This window comes from Anticarsia gemmatalis, chromosome 11 (assembly GCF_050436995.1).
Source record: "Anticarsia gemmatalis isolate Benzon Research Colony breed Stoneville strain chromosome 11, ilAntGemm2 primary, whole genome shotgun sequence".
NCBI lineage: Eukaryota > Metazoa > Arthropoda > Insecta > Lepidoptera > Erebidae > Anticarsia > Anticarsia gemmatalis.
The window spans coordinates 7,928,544-7,949,303 of record NC_134755.1 but is presented as its reverse complement, the minus strand read 5'-3'; the positions used below and the strand labels follow the sequence as shown (position 1 = coordinate 7,949,303).

At 33.9% G+C, this 20,760-nt stretch overlaps 1 protein-coding gene across 2 annotated transcripts in view; it reads right to left on the bottom strand.

Moving 5' to 3' along the window:
- Abd-B (Homeobox protein abdominal B) overlaps positions 1 to 15,321 on the bottom strand; it is an 88,455-nt gene extending 73,134 nt beyond the window's left edge. Inside the window, exon 1 of one of the 2 annotated variants that reach the window (XM_076119977.1) lies at positions 15,185 to 15,321. The gene's annotated coding sequence lies outside the window, so the exon portion shown is untranslated. Of the gene's footprint in view, positions 1 to 14,844; positions 14,904 to 15,184 lie in introns of those variants that run through there. The other variant, XM_076119979.1, reaches the window with a different exon arrangement.
- Positions 15,322 to 20,760: the final 5,439 nt, after the last annotated feature.

Here is a 20,760-nt window from a genome sequence, read left to right as displayed (position 1 = left end):
GTAATTCATAGGTAATTCATTTTCTTATTAATAACTGAAAACTTCTTCAAAAACAATGCTGCCCATAGACATATGTAATTATTTTGGTTTATTGCACAAAATACCATTGTCGAGCTCATAGAAAAGTCAGAATAAAAAAGCATTTGAAAAAGAATCTAAAATGTCATTTTCGTCAAGTTAAATTATTTGTTTGTAATTTTTTAAATAATATGAAAATACTTAAAAATTATTTGTAATTCAATACACATCTACACATATTCAGTTTTTTAATATATTGTAATATATAGTTTTGTTAAAATGGTGCTGGGTTGTATACCAAGAGCTACAGATTGTTGCTGTTGTATAGAAAATTTCAAACTTGGATGTATTTTAATCGCCCTTTGGACATGGGTAAGATGGAATAGATATTCGCACATAAATTCGCGTTTACGTTTAATATAGTTTAATGACCCATAGTATAATGACTCAAACTAGTCTGTTACTGTAGCACCAAATAAATGTTGGGTACTAGACTGATATTTGATCAAAGCCAAACAGATAATTGGCAGGGCACGAGAGAAACTACTTCACAGGACAAATCTAGTATAACATAAAATTTAGTTAAGTTTTTATACTTAACACCATAATTTTGTTAGTAGATGTACTTATTAAAACGAGATTGCTTACTTTGGTCCCACCTTCATCGAGGTACCTGGTACCTACTTTATTGTATTGGTATATTAGTGCTCTAAATTAAAGTTACTTTGGCGTCGAGGTCCAAATCCTATAATTAATCAAATATAAAATCATGGAAGGTGGACCCAAATCTCTAAGAAGTGCATTCTTTGACAAAAGATTGTATTGTTAAACCATATTTCCTTACAGTTCATAGCAGCAGGAGACAGTCTCAGAATATGTTTTGCACCGTCTTGCGATGAGCAGTACTCCTCAGGGTCGGAGATAAGTGAAGTCCTAGAAGTTATGAAGTATGTGATGACGGGGTTGAACGGACTTGTCATCTTGGCGAGCATCATTTTCTTGATAGCAATCATCTGCGTACGTACCAACCTATACATTTATATATTTGCTTTGTTTACCATTGTGCAGTAGGACAATTTGGTTCGAGCTACTGCTAAGGACATAGCAAAGACGCTACGAAGCTGCCTCTTCTTTCGCCAACTTCTTAAATTCGAGTGCGGAATAGAAACAGCGCATCGTAAAGCATGTTTCGGTGATGATAATCGCAATAAGAATCTACCTAAATGAGTACTGAGTGTACCAATCTGCCTTATGTTGAGTTTTCGTAAATATACAGTAAGACATGACATAACTAAACCAGTCATGCTGCATCCACACTAGCAAACTGTCTTACTTCTCTGGTTGCGTACGCGGCGAAACTGAGTCTCCCCGAGAAATGCGCTATTTGAGTTCCCCAGTAGAGCTATCCATACAGATATCTAAAAAAGTCTGGACTCTACTTAATCTCCTCAAATAGTGTTTTAACGTGTGCCAATCGTCTATGCTAAATGTCTGCGGTCACCTGTATATCAAAATTATATCAGAGATAGGTATAAGAGTTTTTAGAGAATTTTGGTAACAATCGTACCAAGTGGCGTTCTTTGGTCTTCGCTCTTCGCCCACCACTATGGGAAAAAGGCGTGATTATGTATATGTATGTAAGAGTTTTAATTCTCCTAACAATAAATTACATTTCTTAATACTTTGTTTCAGAGCCTAGTACCCGCTTTAATAGCAGACATATTTATGATAGTTGGTTGTCTTCACGCGCTTGCTATGTTAACTTTTGGAGTTACAAATATTGTATACGTTGCATTGGGTGAATGTGACAATCCTGCAGACGGAATCATTCATATAATTTTAGCTGGCTGTAAGTATACAATATTATACGTACTTACGTAGTGTGTGTTCTTTATTATAGAAGGTTTTTTATTAAATATTAGGTCGGAGAAAAGGTCTTTTCGCATAATAGTATGTATGAACTTATAATAAAATCTTTTTGGCTTCAAGAATCACAAATAAGTACACGGTTCATTAGGTTTCTTTCAGTGAGCTTGTGAGGTATTACCCAAATATCTTGCTTATTTGTGTAGAGAAAATATTTTATTACAAGTTCATACAATCTATAATGCGAAAAGACTTTTTCCTCGACCTAACATTATACGTACTTACGTAGTGTTTGTTCTTTGTTATAGAAGGATTTTTTAATTAAATTATAAATTTTTTATACTTGTATTGTTTGCAGTTTGGATCTATTTCGTCAGAGTCGTGAACCAATTCAGTGCAGAAGCAGGTTAATAAGGCCTTCAGGCAGAAAGAGATTAATTTCTGTGATGTTCAATTTTTGTAGCGTTGTTTTCACACGCGTTGTTAAATGCCTGTTTTTTGTTAACACAGCTTGTAAAATAGTGATCCATAGCATAAGCTTTTAAAATATTCTAGAAACTTATGAATGTTTGGTGAATTAAGAGCTGAGGTAATAATTGCATTGAAGTGGTAGGTTGACGGAAGAAAAAATAATTTGAGATTTCTTCATTCAACATTTCGAGATACGACATTATAGGAATTTAGCTTTCTAGTCTGAAGAATAATATTAATCTAAGGCATTGTTTTCCGTTAGTTTTTTTTTCTTTTCTAATAACTGTTATGAATCGTGTTGTAACATCAACGGCCGGTTTCAATAGCCTATCTACAGATAGGAATTTAAAGCTTCGTTATTGGCGACGGTTGTTATTTTGAAACAAATTCAAGCCAATTGACTACTGAAGATAGAATAATGTATTATTGAAACTGGCATTAAGAATACAAACTTAGCACGGTGATCTATTTCTCTTTATAAAGTTTGAGTTAGGACGTTACAGATTCTGTATAAAACTAAAACTAGACTGTTTTATTGTTACTAAATTCTTGTAATCTTTGTTTGGTGTAAAATATTTTTAGTGTAATTGTTTTTATATTTAAATATATAAAAATCTATAAACTGTTGTATCATTCAACATCACAAACCTTTCCGTAAAACTTATTATCATTGCCATATCGAACAATAGCTAAAGTCTTTGATACACTGCGACACAAATATCATGCCACATGCGTCACCAGAGACATAGAGTGATTTGTAGCGTAATTATGTATAGTCTATACTGTCGAGTATCGAGAATTTGACAATTAAAATGTACTGCCAAAAAAATTCTCACGGAGCTCAGAAGAGGCGCTAAACAGATTTTCATGTAAAATTTTTCGATAGCTAGCCGGTTGTCAGTAGTCGATAGTAGTAGAAAATCGAGTTACTGGTACAACGTTGCCGGACCTTGCTCGTCTTGCGTGACATGATGATCGCGGGATGTCGTCTATATACTTAAGTAAGTCAAGCAAAATCGCCTAGCTTCACTTGTCATGTCAACGGACATTATTTTGCTTCTAGCATATCCCTTCGCCCTAAATAAGTAGTTCACACGAAGCTCCCAAGCTCATATATTAGTCGTCTATAACTGGCCAGAATCTCGGAAATGTTAATTAAGGACAAAGGGACCGCTTCTCATTAGACGCGATATGGAGCATCAGCATAAATGTCAGCCGCGTCGAGGTTTTAATTATCAGTTGGTTCCATCGACCCACAACGTCGCGGTAAAAGGGTTAGTTGAGTATATACTGGTGTTTACCTGAAGTGGGTATATACATAGATTAGTTTTATATTCCTTTTGCTTTTGTAGTTATATTTTAGCAACGTCAGGTACGAATAATTGCACGTAAAATACTTGCAATGCAATGCAATTCGAAAATAAAATATTTTTCTGTATTATTCTTAGCAGCTTAGTAATTTGCTTTTCGGGAAAACTGTTCCTACCAATAATATTTTCGCCTTCCTGAAAAAGTTTTCTCTGTAGACTTCTGTACACTCAAAGTGCTCTTGGGTAGCTAAATACATTAACAAAACAAAAGCAAAAAAGTACAAAAATAAACTGTCAAAACAAAACAATAAAAGGCATCACAATAAATTACATTTTACGTGTTAAATATCTAAAAAGACACAACATACCTACCTACGTGAAACATTTGGAAATTTCAAAAGAAAATATCTCCCTCACGTCACGGTCCCCGACGGAGGCGTAAAAAGAAAAGTACATAAATGTATAAAAGAAGCTCGCTTCCCTGAGATAGGCCGTTTCTCTCGTGGGCCGAGTCTACAGCTTTTATTACGTCAAGCACGTGACAGGAACAACGATAGCGTCTTTGAATTCTCTTAGGTATTAAGCAACCTATATTCAGAGTGTCGCAATGTACCGTGCTGTGTACGGAATATGTTGGGTTTGTTCGTGTGAAATGTGAAGATGAGTATCTCGATTCGCAATTTAATTAAATGAAGCGTAATGATCGGAATAGATTGCAATTTTTTCCTTTAAAAATACTTACTTGGGTTACTTGCGAAACTATTTAATTTACAGCAAGCTGTCGATTTCGTTATTGAGTTTCCTTTAATATTTCGTATTCAAGTGTACAAACTCACACGGTCACTCCATCACATTTAAATAAAGCTAGGTTTGATTGATTTTCAGCTACAAGTACATCCATAGATTTAAAATAATTAAGGAGAAGGGGGGACCTTATCCAGTACCTAAGTATGTACAGGTAACAGTGGGTAGACACTATACAAGATACCTATGTATAAGTGAAATGCATAGCCAGTGCACAATCAGGAGCGTCGTGTATATGTAAATGGGAGATATTTTTACAGTGGGGACGTCGAACCGCTCTGTTCTTATTTCTATTTTGTTTGTTGATGCCACAGACGCCACCTAACGACTGTTTCGGCTGTCTCACTGCATAAAATAAGATTGTATCTGAAAAAAAACCAAATATCCTGTGCAGAAAGTTTAAATTGGCAAGACAGGTACAAACCTAGTTCAGAAATCGTATTTGAGTAAAAATCTGAAATGTTCTAATAAAGTTATCGAAGTTATTAGAAGTTTTATTGCAGAAATACGTTTTCTAATATTTTATACTTTGTTTTATTCTTGATATAGGTAATACGAAAGTTCAGATCACCTATTTACGAATCCCATAATCAGCATTCCCAATATTTATACAAACTATCTCAACATAAAATTCAAAGTCCGTGTGGACACATTGTTAGAATTTAGTGTAGGGTCCAAGAAGGTAATATTATGCATAACAAAGCGGGGACAGGCCCTGAGGAGGCCGCCCTTCGTATTCATAACCGACATAAACCCGACCCTTTTGATATAAGAAAACATTTGACTCGAAGGAATTTCACGACATTGTCCTATGGTTGACTAGATATCTTTGAGAGGCAAGTCAGTTTTAGTTTGAGTAATGAGCTGGAGTAGGTACCTATCTGGTCTGATGTAAATATTGACTGCATAATATGTATGCATTTAGAAGTACCTATATTATACCTAAGTATCTCTATTAAATTTTTAGTTACCAAAGTGCCTAGGTACAAGCTCGGTTAGTTAGAAACCAGATGACTATGTGTCTTAAACTACTTAGTTATTTAATAGGTAAAAAAAGAGTATTACCCAGCTATAGTAAAATTTTCCCTTGCTGTAAAAAACGTTAGCTTTTAAAGGAGGTATAAGACGGTTAAATGTTTAGATACCTAAGTAAATTAGGCAATAGGAATCGTTGACTATAAACAAAAAACTTTAAGATTTGCCACAATGTCAATTGGTGTAATATCTAAATAGATATGTATTTATTGAATAGTTGTGTTCCTAAATAACTGGTAAGTACAACAAATTGTCTTTTCGATCGTACAAAATCGGGAAAAATTAACTTTCGTGAAAAGATCTAATTAAGATTTTCTCTATGTTCTTAAGACCAGATTAACATAAATAATAGTAACTTAAAGTATATAAAATATTTTTATCTTATTATAGGTACCTAAAGAAATTTTATGAAGAAGAATAATGAGAACCTTGTACATAGGTGTTGATGAAAAACTGCCGACGGCACTTTTCCGTCGGAGCCGCTCAACGATATTTTATATCGTCGCTACTTTGTGATATCAACAAATATTCAAACAAGGCAAGAATTTAAATTAAATGACAAAATAATATACCTGTAGGTTAGTTTAGGTACCTACAGTCTCGACCAAAGATAATCAAATATACCTTCACATTGTCATACTTTCAATGGAATATCTATCAATGAAAATATAGCAGAATAGATATCGCTTTATAAAAAAATTAAAACAGTTAAATTATTAGATACATTTCGTTTTCATAAATAAGAGAACGTTTCAATAGATATCTACAGGTATCTAATGGGAATTAATACTAACTTACCTACGACAAATAGAACTTAGTTTAGAATTCTGCAGTAGAATGCTAACATGCGTTAATGAAAAATAATACCAATATTGAGCATATCAACGTTTTAAAACACATTAAGATACTTAACAAGCAAATAAGGAGAATATAATTCTACCTATGCACATCTATCAGTCTCCATTTAATTAAAGAATTTAAGGTAAGCTAGAAAGTTTTGATAATACTTGGATTTTGATATTTTCATGCAAGAATTCCTAAAATTTGCATAATTAGGTACTTAATAGTACCTAAGTATTTCTTCACAGGTAGGTACCTATTGTCTTTTAGGTATTATCTACTCGAGCACATGTCTAACTCGATTTTTACACCTACAAATAGACTAAAAAGCGTAGACATATTAAATTTCGATCCTAAAATCAGTACCTACTCAAATTTTCCTCTACATAATACCGGTATATACCTACCCAATGTAGGTTGCATTATTTTAACAACGCCATCTGTGTCAACATCGTGATAAAATATAAAGGAGCAATGCGCTTGTGCGAACAAACATGGCGGCCGATCAATACGGGGTTACCACCCCAACTCACCCTCTACAAAATTCTGCAAAACTGGCAAAAACAAAGCAAAATAGTCCTTATGACTACGAAATAGAGTTCTAGTAAATTAATGACGAATCTTGAATGTGTCTTTTGTTTGTTTTAGTAGATAGGTAGGAGTCCAAATAGATACCTATTTGCTTTGCGTTTGTGTGTTTGTGTATATCTATAGCATGCTTTAGTGAGTCTTTTTGTTGAATCAAACAAAGCTGAGCTCAGATAAGTTACGGTTTTGGTTTTAATAGCGATCTATTTAGGTTGTAGAGTAAGTATTATATCTCTACGGCTTGAAGATTTAATTTAGAGCAGCGATATTATGAATTTAATTAGAATCACAGTTCTTTTTGGTTTTTTTAGCTGACAAGAGAAATAAGGCTCGTCTTTAGAAAAAGAACTTAGCGGTAGAATAGTACCTATCTAATGGGCTTTTAATTCATGTAGTGAAGTCAGAGTAAAATCTCTGGACAGTTCAAAATAGATAACTATAGAAATAAGGTACCTACCTAGTATCTTTAGCTTAATGTCTCTTATTCCACTTAAACAAAATATGCAGAATTCTTTACTTAGATTAAACAATGATAGAAAAAATAAAATAAATAAATATGAAAAGAGTGACAGGAAGTACCTACAATAACTGAGTTTTGTGCGTCTGACTGAAATTGAATTCTTATAAAGTAGGTAGATGGTTAGGTAAGTATTATTATTATTTAACTTAAATCTAGGTGATTGTTGTAAGCATTGTTTTTGATAACCTCTCAGAAAGAAACCAAGTGAAATAATAACAAAAAAAAATATAAAGAAATTAAGTACCTATTACACGAGTAACTAAGTTAGAAAATACAGTACAGTACCTACTTAAAAATATTATATACCTATGTGTTTTCAATTTAAGTTACAAAGGATAATGAATTGTTGTACTACTACTGTGGTTTCACGGTAAGATTTTATTTACGAAAACAGTAATGACACTGAGGGTACCAGTGAGAATACATTTTTACCTATGACTGTAACATCATCAAGTTGTAACGCGGCATACAATAGGTAAGGAATCTGACTAAGGTTTCCTACATTCACAACCTACATTCACGAGTTCAAAACTAAGTTACCATAAACTTAGCAATTACAGTCCACTGAGTCATCGAGTCAGGTAAGTACCTAATGTGACTAAGTTTTATTAGAGTACCTGCGAGGGGGATTTCTTAAACTGCGAATGACTAAATAGTTAGGTAGTTATGTAGGTAGGTACCTACTTTAAGGCACCAACATGGATAACTGAGAAAGTCCACCAACATTCCATAAAACGATATCAAATGCAAAATTTCAATCAAAAAGTGTCGTAATACAAAGTTTTCTTAATTTCAGTAAAGCAGTAGGTAGGTAGGTACTTAGGTACTAGGTACATGGTTCTGAAGCAAAAATGTTTGCTAAAGTATATCTGGTTAGCCTGAGAACGGGACAATCGCGGCGTAAGGGTCATCTATCGCAACCACTCTTTTAACTACCTAATGCTCTTTTTCGGTCAAGTTTGTTCCCGGGTAGTTCTAATAAGTAAATATCAAAAAAAATAAGTTAGTAAGTACTTATTACAAAAATACATAGGAATGGGCTGCCTAGTACGTTCTTATTTTGCCACTAGGTAAGTACTAATCTATTTAATTTACCATTTCCACGTGTATTTATTGTATTTGTTAAACTAAAACTGGTCGACCGTATATAAGATACCTAAATAATCTAGATATCTACTAAGATACTGTAGAATACTTTAATAAGTTAGTGGGCAAGACCTTACAAGCTCGTATATAATTTAAAATTCACAAGCACCACGGCAAAATTTTTATTCAAATTAATCCCCATATAAAAACAGGCATAGCTCCACGAGAAAAAAACCCTCACATTCCGACCAAAACGATCCAAATTTGTTTAAGCGCCATCTATTGGTCACGGTTGACATTAAGTACTTTTCTACCAGGGAGAAGAGAAAGGTCTACTAGCGACATCTCTCCCTTTGTATTTGAACTACGTTGTGTGGCAGGTACCTTAGCTTTCATATTCGATACCCACTGTGTTTTGGAAGTTCAAAAGTCGTGCTCTTCTGTAGAAAATGATATGTAGCTTTAAAAAATAGATGTCACTTAAAAAAATATGCAGTCTTGCAAATTTTGTTACACCTAAGTACTTATATGGTAAGGTTTTTTTTGTTAAAATATGTAGTTACAAGATAATTATAATACCTAATTATAACATTACTGTGAGCTATCGTTTCGTTGATTGCTACAGGTAGGTAAATAACTGAGGTTTACTTACCTGATTTTGATATCTACCTAGGTAGCACAGGTAAGTACTAAAACAATGACCTAAGTTTTAAAAATTTTATATGTAGTTACCAACATTAAGTAAGTACCTATTTACTTAGTTACCTGTCCACATAAAAGTAAAAAACAGTCAAAATTGAATTAAAACTTTTGTAAAGTAAGACCACCAACGTTAATTAATTTTAGTAGGTATTCTGTTCACATTATCAGGTAAACCTTGATAAAAAGGCGACCATAACAAAAAGTAACACAATAAAATAAGTTGCAAAATATTCCCCCACCGGTGACTCAGTTGCCGGGCAACCGCCAAAATATTAAAAATGGAAGATCCACCGGCAAACGTAATTGGTTGAATTCGGCGCCATTTGCAAAGGGCCGGCCGACTTTAAGCCCCGCCCCCCAAGGACCGTCCGAAACGCGCCGCCTCTACACACTGCCATCTTTGGCTACTGTCACATTTCCTTTAGGGGTGGAGCTTAAAAGATAATCCGTCTAAATTTGATACACCACACCTTTGAGTCATTTGTTCGATTTGGTTGGTTCTTGAATTTGTTCGGTTAAATTGATACGATAGTTCCCGCCGTTTTTGGTGGTCTTCCATATTTTTGTGGGAGTGTGGTTGCCGGTTGAGCGGATTTAAATGATTACTCAGTGATTTATTTATCCGTATTCGTATTCGTGTAGGTAAATGAGGTGTTCCTTTTGCGTCTTGTAGGTAAATTTAATACTAAGTTGTATCTACTTCGGTAGGGCTCATTAAGGGCAAGTACCGGTTTGTGAATATCACTCTGAGTAATACTGAGTATTTGGCTAAGAAATGTCACGTGTTCTTAATTATAACTATGTAGATAATTAGATATTTAAGTATATATAAGAAAAGCCTTGCAACCCAATTAGATAACTACCTAATAAAAATATTTGAATAAGCAAATCACGATTACCTACTTACTTAGGTGCAAATAAAAAATAGGTACATAGGCAGAACCAACCTAGCGGCGTCACTAAGATACACCGATACAAAAATATCACACAAAAAACCACAACTAAGCTGAAGAAAGAACTTACTACTTAAGTACCTAAGTAGGTACTTATAGAAAGAAAGTAGGTTCCTATAGAGGGTGAAGAAGATTTGAAACAGTCGCGAACTTGCAGAGACCATAATTATATGATAGTTCGATGTAGCCAAGTAGGTACCTTCCTGTCGAGTACGTGACCGAACTCCGGAGAACCATAAGAAGATATCAATACAAATGAAAAAAGCCTTTGCAGTTCAGTTTTTTTTTAATCTAGGTAATAAACGAAGATTGTCCCTGACCTCAAAATAAATTCAGACTTTCTACTGCATTTCTCATACACCTACATCAAAGAAATTAAACAATAATAAACATGAAAGACTACACCTAGGTACAAGTAACAACACACATACATAGGTACATATATACGCTATAAGTAGACAGTTCTCCAGACGCAGTTAATTTCTCGCTTAGTTAACTTTACTAGCCAGCACTGATTGGATATTGATTAGAATCCACCGTTCCAACGGTTTAAAAAGCGTTTTTTCATCAAATAACATCGTACCAACTCAAATTTACACTCACTACCCGTTTGTAATTACCTTTGTGAAGTTTATTACGTCTCTTGATTAAATAATACATACCATAAAATGGTGTTTTCGAATCTTATGAAAGAGATAATGTAGGTACAACTTACCTAATACCAATATCTCTAGGTATAATATGAATATTGATCACTAGATCCGATTTCTCTACCTAGGTGTCGTCGAACAATTTTTTCGTAAACTAAATTTGTACAGATATCTAATACTTACCTACAAATGCGCAAAACGAGTTATAAATGCGGTGAAAATATGGAAGTTAAAAGAAAAAAATTTAAAGAAAATATAATTTAAGATTTCGGACAAAAATCACACACACACACATGCAAAGCCAGTTGGTAAATAGGTACAACATCCTTCATTCACATCCATATTGCTTGCGGGTGGAGTGAGTCCGAGACAAGAGTCTTTGTATTAACTTGAGCAATGATGCTAGATCATAGTAAACGATTTCTAAATCCGCTTGGAAAAAGGATCGGCACGCGACGGCGATGGCTACTGCGCTTCGGTCGCACGATTGCTAGATCAATTCTACGGAGTGCTGTCTATACTGTGTCTACGTTCTGTTCACTTTCTACTACGGCAAATTACTAACGGTCGAGTTGTTTGGTTGTACAAAGGTTTATGCCTCGTAATGGTGATAAAACTACAAAAAACATTGTTGTATGACATACACGATATGAAAATACAACGAAATCGGTACACGATCAGTTTCAGTGATCTATAACAAATAATGTATCGATAACAGTACATGAAAGATAACGTGACTCATTTACGTTAGTTCTTGAGATAATTATTTAAAAATAAGAACAAGAACATTTTTCAGAAAACCCTTTGGAAGCCTATAGACAGCTTTTCTATAAAGAAGATATTGTGCAGATTCATCTTTGTCCTACGACAATGACTTAACCCCGGTTTCTGAGTACTTACATTTAGCGGTAGTTTATCTATTAAATAGCGCTTTTTATATGAGTTTAAACGCTATTGAATAGATATACTACCGCTAAATGTACCTCGGAAACCGGGGATTAATAATGTTGATAGAGAATCTACTTATCTAAGAGGCTAGACACGTTTTGCCTGTGTGCCCTATATCTATGAACAACTCTGATTTATCTACATTATCAGTCAGACAGTCCATTTATCGATAAAAAACAAAAGATAATACTCACTCACTAACTTGCATATTTATCTTTACATTAAAAAGCTATTTCATTCTAATAGTTTTATATCGTAACGTTGTAAATCAGACAGTTTAATAAACGCATCGTTTATAATTAACAACGCCATACATTCATCAAACGGACCAATGAATTAAAAAGATACCCTTTATATTTATGAAGCGTGGAACATTCAAATGTAAAACTGTAACAATAATAACAAATCGTAAAAGCTACTCGTACGACGCTTATTGACCTCCGCCTTCAAAATGACTTTACGGGCATCAAAATTGCTTTACTGGCTTCAATGTTGCGCAACTGTACGGATTTCTCGTTCTAATCCACTACTTGGGTGTCTAGTTTTATGTCTAACAGCATAAACTGTAATAAACTATATGTCTGTTGAAAAAATCTAAGCTTTTAAGGAAATATGACTCTTATGATTGTAAAAATAAGGTCGAGGAAGTGGTTTGTTGGATGCATTGTATGCGAGGCACGTGGGTGAATCGACGTGAGGCTATTATGAGTTTACGGCTAGTGTCATTCATTTAGCGAATCGTTCTTGATGGCTGGTTGTAAGTTATTTACATCACAGTGCCCAAATAACCCGTTTAGGTAACGTTTGCTCCATGATATATTTATGTAATCAATCCGATAAACTTGTTTGTATAGACAAATATAACTGGCCGCAATAAAATATAAATGTATTTACTAATACTTAATTTAAATTTTATGATGATTGTATTTATTTAATAATCATAATCGTATTGAATAGTAAAACTTAAGCCGTAAGCAACAAAAATGAAAGTTATTTGTACAATGTCCTAATATGTCTTTGTTTGTTTTGTCATGGAAAGTTATTTATTAAGAAGTTGTGTTGCTCTAACTTAGGTTAGTTTCAAACAATCTAATGTTATAAGTTACCTACTTTTTGCTTATTGGTCTGTCTTACAATAAAATCATAGACGTTACGACCTGATCTAGAACTTTAGAACAGTTAATGCTAATAGTGCATCGGTGTTTGGTCGTTATAGTTTAACTTATGACCATATTCACCAATATTTGTATGTAGGTACTTAAGTGTACCCAGATATATATTAATTACAAACTTTTTGGACAGCATTAAAATAAATGTTTCTTAAGGTAAGGTATGAAGAAACTACGTTATTAGTGGTTGTACGCGGCTACATTCAAGCAGATAACAGTCCCGGTGATAAAGCATTTTGTAGCTAGTGAAGTTGACGGTTACAGGTATGTATCTATTCACTTTTTTTATCCCGGGAAACCTTTCCACTCACAGTATATCATCCAAATCTTTTAAGTCGTTTATGCTTGAAACTTGAAACAAATTATGAGTAGGATGTTTTAAGTAAGCCAGGCTTCTCTACTTTATAAAACTGTAACTGGTATAGCTGTTTATCTGTGAGTGATGTAAAGGCCTTAAGCTCATTGATAATTAATTTAGCTACATTTTGAATATCAACTAAAGTTTTGATAGTTATCTAATTGGAATAATATTTATGTGGATGCTCTTTATGATTGGCTCTGATAGAATTAACAATTATGATAAAGAGATAAGAGAAAAATAGAGTTAGACATTTATTTAGGTGTTTATTATTTCATATGCAAAATTAGATTTTTTTAGGGATGCTAATACCATGGTTTAATACATGCATATTATCACGCCTTTTTCCTGTAGGTGTAGGCAGGGACCAAAGAATCTTGGTGTAAGTAAGTAGTTAAACTTATAGATTAGGTGTTAGCGTCGAGGCGTCGGGAACTGTACGTAAGTATTACCTAAATGTTTATGTAACCTAAATAACGTTTGGTTTATATAGAACCATTATTTTACATCTACTAAGCTAATTTGATCGAATAATAATAGACAAGTTACAGGTGACACAAAGTAAATCAGTTTTTAAAAACACCAAGCAGAGATAATGTAGAGTACCTTGCGATACTCACTACTACTGCAGCATTTAATGAGGAGTAAAGCAGCAAGCAAAATAAGGAGTGATTTTCAAGAATATCTATCTACCTTTTGTTTCAATAATGTACCTAACTCTGCTTAGTTTGCCGCAGATAAACGTGTGTGAGTTGCCCAAACATATTCATTTGGTTTATTAGGAAGTACCTACAGTGTTGAGTTATCCTTAAAAAGAGATTTAACAAAATAAGAAGGTTAACCAAAATGATTGGTATAAGTACTCTGTTTTAAAGAGGATTAAAAAAATGTAAGTACATATATAAAAATAATATTTTCATATTCAAATATGTTAGCATTATTATTCAACAATATCATTAGATACTTAATATCATCCAACTAAATCTAATTTATTAGGAACATTTCTAGAGAACATTTTATTTCGATAAGAGTTTTTCTTGCAGAGAAAACTATCCGTAAATAGTGTTTTAACTATCATAAGTAGTTACCTAAATAATATTAGTTTGTTGACATATTTTTATCAAGTAATGTTTTGGTTGTAATAGATCTGTTAGAAAGATTAAAGCGATAAAGAAAATAATATCAATTCCGTATTTTTGTAAAAGTCTTATTACTTCGGTACGTCAGTATTTGTACCTTGAAAGCAAAAGTTTGACCTTAGGTAAGTGGTATAGCTCACACGTATTCATAAAGGAAAATTATTTTATCCAATCACGTCTTAAAAAAATGTAATCCTAGCCAAGTAGATGCAAAAAATCCTTAGTTAAATGTAAAATGATATTGCCAATTCTATTAAAAGTTTCACATACATTTATGACTATTAAACTAAGATCAAGCTTAAAAATCAAGCACGATTTCCGAATGAGTTAAAAGAGAATTCAATCAGAAAATGAACTAATGAAATAATTATCTGAAATCCGAATTACTTTAGTGAAATCGTTGTAGCTCCGCACAATAGACACACACTCGCACACATCAGTAGCAGATCCATGAACGCTAATTCAGTACGACGCTTCACAGTGACTACGTAACACCGCCGACTACCTAGTCTTAGTCTATCCACGAAGGTTAAACACACACTAAAACAAAGAAACGTTTACTCATAACCAGAAATTCTTAACGGTCCGAACATTCAACGAAAAGTGTCGAATTGTGACAGACCAACAAGAACCCGACACCCAAAGGGTTTCCGACGGTTTGTTTTGTCGCGCGGCGGTGTGTTTGCGCGACAAACAGCGCGGCAACGACTGAACAATTATCACTTACCTGTGACACGATCACAGCACTGCACAGATTTATAGTCAATAAACTTGTATCATCACTTTTACTGGTGTTGTAAATTAATTATGTGCACTATTTATGGTTACGCGCGTACGCGGTTGTAGACGCGGCCTTTCGCGTCGACGGTGAGCGACGTAGTGTGCTCTGGGCGGGCGGGGCTTGCCGCCATTCTGCCGCGAGCGGCTGGGAAGCGCGCGCCGATACATCCCTTGTCTTGCCTCTGAGTTATCCACTTACATTAGGTAATCGGAGCCCGGGAAAATTATCGACCCCCGTCCCCCATGCTGTTCACTCTACACTTGATTTTGATTTCTCGGAGGGATTTTTTTGATGACACTTTTAAAATCAACCTGTTTTTAAAAGTCCACTCAAAATTTAGTTTTAGGAATTGTGTTGTTAAAATTAAATTAAGCAAAGCGAGTTTTGTTAGGTAGGTAAATAAGTAGGTATATCAGCCATTGTCTATTTAATAACAATGAGAGCACCCATTTAAATAAATCAATTGACATCGAATAAAATCTGTCAGAATGTTATCTTCATGAATGATTGCCGATCTTATTAATTTATTTGCATCCATTATATATGGCTACCAATTTAATTGATCAAATAAATATTGTTGCAGTCTGTTATTCAGTCAAATTAAAGTAATAAAATCAGTTCCGCTTCTCTTAGTAACATCGCAATTAACTTGCATTCGCGATGCCGTTATATAAATAAGGCTGTACACTTAACGCACTCTTAATTATTCAAATTAATTTTATGTGTGATAAAAAAATAAGGGTGTACCGACCAGCAAGTACAGTCAATCAAAGATCTCGTTTATATTATGCCGATTTTGAATCTTAAGTTTCTTTTTAATTAAGTATCTCATTACGCGACGCTGTGGACCGAACTCTTTCGAATGCCATACATTTTGTATGCAATTCCGTAGAGATACTTAACCCATGATGCCGTAAACAAGCTTTCTCAGTTTCCGATTAATTAAACAAACCTGTAACTGAACAAATCTGACCCACATATGTAGGTATATTCTAACTCGCAAATACCCAGCTATCAATCTAGTAAACTACTAATTAGTCTTTAAATACCAGAAGCTACATCCTATCGAACGCATTAACATTTTAAAAGACAAAACTGTACCTATCCGGTAGGCGGGTAATGGTACCATCAAACTTTACGATATAGACGCATTACATTGACAGTTCCGAGGTACTATGGTTATGAATGTTGTTATGACGACACGTAATGGATGTGGGTTACTGTGACTTTACAATCAACAAGCTTCGTACGATACTGCTTGATGCCCTTTTACGCTGTTATAAAGGCAATTTAAATAGCAAAAGCGCGGGTGCAGTTATACTGATATTCATATTAATATGCTTTCAGTCTGTGATTGTAATTGATAGGTAGTGTACCTAGTTATGACAGATTTATACTCAGGACGTTGAGTAAATATTAAAAAGGTTTTTCCCAAACAACTTTTTTGTATCATTTCATAACGAATCTGGTAATTTACAATAATCTACATAAAACGCATTTAACTGTGTCGTTCAACTATACAACAATATTTCATACCGGTTGTTTTAAGAACGGCAACAGGCCATATTAAAATAAGAACGCGCTAATGTTAAATTATGCTGAGACATGCCCCTTCCTCGCGGAGCTGACGACCTAGTACAGGCATAGAAAATGTACCGACAAAGTCCAATCGAGACCCGGAATGTCGGCTCTTGTGTTCACCGAATACATCATTTTGCGTGCGTGTTCCACGCCGACTCAGGAGAAATCGTAATATAGCGACAATATATACTTAAACACCATTGTAGGTTACTGCAAATTAGTATCAGAATTATGTTGTGAAATAAATTCAATTGTTTCTATACAACGAAAACGGAACTATGACTGAGATTTTGGGAACATCGTACGTAATTTTATGATGTGTAATTGAGGTTCAAATTAAAATGAGATTGTTATCGCGAGGCGGCGAGTCTTCTTAGATGGTGTTTACTCGCTTTTAATTGTGAACTTTTGTTATAATGGCTTAATGATGGAGCCACCGTTCGGTTAATTATTTTATAGATGTGTTGCAAGGTAACAAAATCGCTTTAGTGGTCCATAATACGTGCCACTACGGGCTTTGTAGTAAGCGAGCAATACTGTTTGTTTTATAAAGTGCCGCTAATAAACCCCCGGGTACACGAAGCCACACATTTTCGCCCTTTAATAACTGGCTGTTGGTTTTATTTCTTTTAATTGCCTATATGAATATATTAACTTGGAATTATAATGTGCTGTGGGAATTCTTTCGGTAAAATATATTTGAAACTAATCTTGATTTCATGCCTAAGGAAACATGCAAATATTTTAACTGTTTTGGACACAAAAAATATATTAATTAGGTAATTATAATACGGTATTTACCCACATCAAAAGACTACGTAAATAGGAAGGAAAATCCAGTAACAAATGGATGTATACTTAGGTGGGCATAGGTAGAGAAACTTTTGTAGGTCGAGTAGAAGTAGAGTCTACAGCTGCTTGATATCAAAAGTAGGACTTCAAGAATAAGCCTTTAATAGTCTCAGTTTTGTGTCAGTTACCGATGTATCCTTCACTTCCATATTATGTAGGCAAAGGCTCTACATCTTGCTATATGTATACTCAGATAGTAACCTACTTTCTACATATTACTGAACTTAAAAGAACAGCACAATACTATAAGTACAACAAGCATATGGGTAATTGAATATTATCACACACACACATTGTTTTTCAAAAAAACTTAGGTAAATACGTATACTCTACAAACAATTCACTAAATACAATTTACGAATCCAATATGCTGATCCTAACTGAAACGTTCAGCTTAAGAATACTTATAACAAAAAATATTCAACGTTAAATACCCCCAGTAAAATAATATAATACAATACGCAAAAAACTAAATGAATAAACATACACAGATGTAAATGTTTATAATTAAAGCATAATTATATGCTCAAGCACTAATAATAATAAAGTTTGTATGACTCACTATAGCTGTGTGAATACCATCTAATTAATGTGTGGAAATAATCGTAACTGAACAATTCTACCTGTTTTATGACCAAAGGGCGCTTGGAAAGGAAACTTACCGTTTCTTGTAAATTTAGTTCGAGGCTTTTTTTCTTAGTTTTCGTTTAAGATAGTTTTAAAACAACGATGAGAGAAATACTTGATAAAAAGCTGAGTATTAAATATTTAATTCTATGTACTTTCAACGCTTTTTAGGTGGAATTTTGACAGTTGCTGTCATACTATATCGGTCACGTTTTCCAACACTAACTTAGGTGTATGCCGTGAAACAGCTAAGGGCCTGTTTCATTCAGTAAACTAGGTCTTGTATCATTTCTGAAAATAACAAAGTGGATACTTATTATAAAATAACTTTTGATACAATATCAGATATCATATTACACCAAAAGTAGTATATAACTAAAATACGGTCAGGCTGGACTTAACTGAGTTCTTCTCCTTATTCGTTGAAAACTGTTATAAGTGTGAGAGCTAAGATCCCACCCATTAACAGGAAACTAATTGCTAAAAGGTTTGAAAATTTATTTTAAAACAATGTAATACAACATGGGTAGATATTCAGCTTTATGTAGGTATGTACTTACCTATTAATAGATATTAATATTTGTCATGGGCACGATCATTTTCACGGTGATAAGGCACCCACTGCAAAATTGGCACTGTTTCTATCGAAATTACAGCTTTCTACACAATCTATAGCGTTCATACATCATTTTTGTCAGAAGCGTCTTTACAAAAGTTCTGAGGGCCAATTCTTTTTATCAAGAACATCAAAAATATTATTTCCCTACAGTTGTGAGCTAGAACTTATTTCTAAGAGTTCAAAAACAATTTTCTTATCTATTTTGCGCGTGTCGAACTCATATCGATGAACGGTTCTACCATGACAATAATATCAGATCAGCCCTCAGATTATTCACCAACCAAACTCAAAATTGTAATTATTATTACGCAATTTGATGTTACAATCATAGCTTCGTTAGATGCATGTCTTGGCAGCCTTGCAATATTTAAACATCAGATGTATTTAAACGCGAGGTGTATTTGTAGGCATGCGTGCGGGTCGTCAGTGAGGCGAGCGCGTGCCACATTCCTACGTGTATTGACTCGGCCCGACACAAAGTAACTTACCTCTACATAATACCGATAGAATACTACAAACCCCTATCATTTCTAATTTTAATTGAGTTTTTTTTATGCAGACATTGTATGGAAATGTTGCTTTAAAAATACGGTTGGGAAAACTGATGTTAGAACCTACTTATGTATTTTTTTCTGCATCTTATGTGCTGGATTTTTCCGGTTTTAATGGCTGAAAAACTAACTGGCTTGTTGTATAATTTTTTGGAAATCAGAAACTTAATAAAATACTATCAAATCTCTGTTACACGGAAAGTCTCTCTCATTAGGCATCATGCATTTATTAACTAAGGGATTTATATTATAATATTAATTGCTACCAAGAGGCCAACGACTAACCGAAAATTCTAACAAATTAAGTTAAATAATAGTATATCGTAGTCCTAGTAATATTAGATAATTGCATCGTGAAAGTTAATACTTTCAAGATATTCTGAAACAAACAGGTACATGTCTAAAACCTATCATTACGGGCGGTGTAATAAATCATCTCGTAGGTAGCATCGTACGTTGCGTGGATCATATATCTTATTTTCTAACGTTTCGCTGACGAGGTGCAGTCGTATTTCATTTAGATCAATAGATTTTAACTTTACATAATTCATATAGACTGTAATGGGAAATCTTGTTGATGCGTGACGATTTGTCTCGTTTGGATCGGAAAGTAGATATATTTGCTCATTATTTGATACTCTATAATGAACATATTGAAATGAAATTGATTTTAACCCGATATTTTATTGAAAACTTTGACATCTTCTTACTTCCTTTAAAGAAGGCAAAGGAGCTTTAATTCAAGGTGTTCTCATGATCTGTAATTTTTGTAAAATCTGGATTAATCAAAGTCATTCCTACTCTTTGTTTATGTAAAGAAGTATCTATTGTACCTAATAAATTTTTATATTATGTCATTTACAGTTTTGTGGACATGAAACTTGTTTCCATAATCATAAGAAAATATAACGTGTCATATAAGTGTCACCTTTGGAAATAAATCACGCAATACCGCATCATATTAATGTTTTTCTGTAGTCAGTACATGTACCTATCTAAGTAAGGATCGAGCGGCTGTTTGCAAAGTGCGCCGCTAATTGCCGAGCAGACGTCGCACCTCACAGCTGATTTATATGATGTAGAAAGAGATAGATATATACTGCAATAACCAGGAAGATGCGTAAGAGTAAGTCTGACCAAACTTTGCTGTTTAATTTACAGTACCTACAGGGTGAAGTTAGCTGTTAAGACGATCGTGTACAACTTGCATTACTAATGCAACTTTACTTACTGCCTAATTGGTAAGTGCTATAAAGCCCGTTTAAATCATTTTTGGTAGCAACAGCAACAAA